Raw genomic sequence first — 4,365 nt, 5'->3', positions numbered from 1 at the left:
TGCCAATCTTTATATTTCAGCTGTCAGATAAGCTTTCTCTGAGAAGAGTTCGGCAAGGTTGCATTTTAATTATTCACCACCTGCAATGCCACCCTCCATGCCAATCTTGTGTGGCAGATGTCGTGAAATTTTCGCACATGTGAAATGTGATAGGCAGATGTCGCCGCTGTTTTTCATTTAACTCATACGGCGAAAGGCTAAGCAGCGACATCTATTTTTGAAAAAGGAGGTATATTAAAGGCCGCGTTGCCAACCTAAAAAGAAGTAATTAACAATCTGGCTCACAAATTGAACCAGACTTCTATCTGGATTTATCTGGCTCAAATCGTTGTTGTTGCATTTACATGCAAAATTATTTATCTGGCTCAGGATTTTGCCACCGGATGATAGCTACTATCATGCCAACCTAATTAAAACGCACTGAGGTTTTTCAACGCACGCACTTAAACGTTTTTTTTTACCCTAACAGATATGAGCATGCGTTGCCACAATGTAAAACATGTATGCAAATGTCAAACCAAAATGTCACGCAGAACAAAAATTGGAAATCGAGTTAGCTTTTTACGCAGTAATTTCATTCTCGGTTGCTCTCATACAATTTATATGTGCATGAGAAATTTTTGACAGAAATGACTTGCGTGGGTTTATATTATGTTGGCCTGTATGTCGCTAGTAAATAAAAGAAGCGCGACAATAAAAATAATGTATGCGGAAAAAATGACAACAGCTACACATCAACATTACCAAAGAGGATAAAGATATTTATATTTATCCTCTTTAGGGCACAATGAAATTTTTCATATAGATGCTTTAACACTTAGCATTCCGGTAATATCGCCACAATCAACCAAGATGTTGCGTTTATAAATATGAAGAAACTTCAGACTTCAGATTTTTCGCCTTGCCCATTCACATACCAAATTTGGCGAAGCAAAGTTAAAAAATTCTCCCAATACAACAAAAATACTAGCCAACATATTTTGTGTCGTATTCATTTGTACCTTTTAATTTGCAGTTTTTAATTGCAAAAATGTTAGAAAAGTTACCGAGTGGGGAAAATAATATCACTTGTAAAATGTGCCAGCACCCTTAAGGCTTGGTTTCCTCGAAAGCGGTGCCGCTATATAGCGGAAGTTACAAAGCGGTAGAGTATGTTGTCAAAAATGTTGCAGTGTAAAAGTAATTATATGGAAACTAAGAAGACGGCGAAGTTCACCGTAACGGAATATATCGGCAGGCCATAAAATGTTACGGCCGTCATGACGGTAGAAACTCGTTCATCACCGTTGTTTGCCGCCGCTATTGTCAAAGCGGTGAACATTTTGTCAAAAAATTGAAATTACTTATAAAAAAAACAAAATTTTTGAATTGAAATTTTTTTCTTGTGCTTTCATTATAGAAAAAAATAAAAAATAAAATTAAAAAAAAACCCAAAAATACAAATTTAATTTTGCGAATCATCTGCCGTAACTTTTCGTAGTTTCCAACAAAGCGGTGCCGCTGAAAAGGGTAAGTATACCGGCCGCTTTTTAGCTGTCGTAACATAGCGGCACCGCTTTTGGAGGAAACCAAACCTTTAGCCAAAGCAAATGTCAAATTCTTCTTCTTATACTTTGCTTGCAAAAAAATTTGGGAGTTGGCTACTTTTCCATGTCAGATGGGCCAGTGTCGCTCAATCTAGCGTTCTCCATGAAAAAACGCGCAATCTACTCATAATGCATAAGCTTGTGTTAAACTCATCTTTATGAAAAACTATTTATGTGTAGGGGCTTTAAGATTGCGTAAAACGCATTTATATGAAAAACTGCTTATGCGGCGTGGCTTTAAAGATCATTTTAGATACGCGCACATTACGTTGTGGCATATATGTAATACTCCTATATTGCTAATACTATTTTCACACAGACGGCTTATTGAATAATAAAGGCAGTTTTCTACCTTAAGACGCTTATTGAGCTCAATCTTCCCTACAAAATTCGAATCTATAATTATTTCATTAGCAGCTTATCGAATGCCTAATGAAGTCAAAAGCACAATGCAACTCTGTTGGCAGCGTTCCGCTTCTTCGTTTTTGGTGTGTTCAGTGCTTAAAAATGTCATTTGTCAAAGTAAATGTCATTGTCTGCATGGCGGAACGATAAAAGGTGGCCGCATGGAACAGCTGATTATAACCTTTTTTATTTGATTTGATACATCAACTACCGGCGCAGTACGATTTTGACATTTGTCCATAGAATTTACAAGTACATGGATTTTTTTTTGTTTGTAGGTATGTCACCAACAAGCCTCGGATAAATACACTCTCTATTGATGACGACCATGGCAAACGTTTGAAGGACAATGAATTGAGGGCATGCACCTGGAACGTCCGCTCCCTGAATGAGATTGGTGCAGATGCCCGGCTGGTTGATGTCCTCGTCAAAGCAAAATCTGACATCACCGCCATCCAAGAAATGCGTTGGACGAAGCAAGGAAGAAAGAAGGTCAAAACTTGTGACATATATTGGAGTGGCCATAGGAATAAGCGCAGTTTCGGCGTCGGATTCGTGGTGGGAGAGAGACTTTGTCGCCAAGTGCTGGCGTTCACGCCTGTGGACGAGCGTCTCGCCGCTATCCGAATAAAAGCAAAATTTTTTAATATATCATTCATCTGCGCCCATGCGCCGACAGAGGAGAAAGACGATGAGGTGAAAGACACTTTTTATGAACAATTAGAACGCACATACGAGCGCTGCCCCCGTCATGATATAAAAGTCGTGCTTGGCGACTTTAACGCCAGGGTGGGCAAAGGTGTTTTTGGCCCTACAGTCGGAAAGTTCATCCTAACGGACTGAGGCTGATTGACTTTGCCGGTGCTCGAAACATGGTCATATCCAGCACGAGATTCATGCATAAAAAGATACATCAAGCTACATGGCTGTCTCCTGATCGAATTACTCGCAATCAGATCGATCACGTTATGATAGACAGACGGCATGCCTCCAGTGTTTTAAATGTGCGCACGATCCGAGGACCTAACATCGACTCGGACCATTATCTCGTTGCAGCCAAAATACGCACCCGCCTCAACGCGGCTAAAACCAAGGAACAAAAAACACAAGGAAAGATAGACGTCGAAAAGCTTCAATCACAACAGACTGCCAATGATTTCGCAAATCGACTCTCACACCTGCTCTCTGAGAGCACAACTCATCCTGAAGGAATACAGGAGCAGTAGGAGCATATCTCCAAAGCACTTCGTACTGCCGCCGAGGAAAAAATTGGTTACCGGCGGCCACGAAAAAACAGCTGGTATGATGAAGAATGCCGCGTTGCAACCGAAAGAAAAGATGCTGCCTACAGGGCTACGTTAAAAGCGAGCGCGACAAGAGGAGTGTGTGAACGCTATCGTGAGTTGAAAAGGGAAGCGAGACGCCTTTTCAGGAAGAAAAAAGCAGAAGCAGAAAGGCGTGAGTGCGCGGAGCTTGAGCTGCTAGCCACCAGGAATAACGCCCGAAAATTCTACCAAAAAATACGGCGACAGACGGAAGGTTTTCAGACCGGGGCAAACTCCTGTAGGAATGAAAACGGACCTTGTAACTGATGTCCAGAGAGTGCTTAGATTATGGAGGGAATACTTCTCTGCTCTCCTAAATGGAGGCAGCAATTCACCGCGCAGAGATGAAGAACCCGATCGCGCAATCGATGATGATGGAATATATGTCCCCCGCCCGATTATGACGAAGTTAGAATAGCAATAACCAGATTGAAAAACAACAAGGCCGTGGGCGCTGAGGGATTGCCTGCGGAGCTATTCAAGTTTGGCGGCATGCAGCAGCTTCTTAGCAAAATATGGGCGGACGAAAGCATGCCTTACGGTTGGAATCTAAGTGTTCTTTGCCCAGTCCACAAGAAGGAGGATACTGCAAAATGCACCAACTATCGTGGAATCAGCCTTCTTAATATCGCATATAAGGTCCTTTCAAGTGTATTGTGCGAAAGATTTAAGCCCACCGAGAACCGCCTGATTGGACCTTATCAGTGCGGCTTCAGACCTGGTAAATCTACCATCGACCAGATTTTCACAATGCGCCAAATCTTGGAAAAAACCCGTGAAAAGAGAATCGACACACATCACCTCTTCGTCGACTTTAAAGCCGCCTTCGACAGCACGAAAAGGAGCTGGCTATATGCCGCTATGTCTGAATTTGGTTTCCCCGCAAAACTTATACGGCTGTGCAAAATGACGTTGCGCAACACCATCAGCTCAGTCAGAATTGGGAAGGACCTCACCGAGCCGTTCGAAACTAAACGAGGTTTCAGACAGGGTGACCCCCTATCGTGCGATTTCTTTAATTTGATGCTGGAGAAAATTATACTAGCTGC

The sequence above is a fragment of the Eurosta solidaginis genome, chromosome 1 (genome assembly GCF_040869045.1).
Source record: "Eurosta solidaginis isolate ZX-2024a chromosome 1, ASM4086904v1, whole genome shotgun sequence".
NCBI classification, from domain to species: Eukaryota; Metazoa; Arthropoda; class Insecta; order Diptera; family Tephritidae; genus Eurosta; species Eurosta solidaginis.
Note: the sequence above shows the minus strand (reverse complement) of the source record.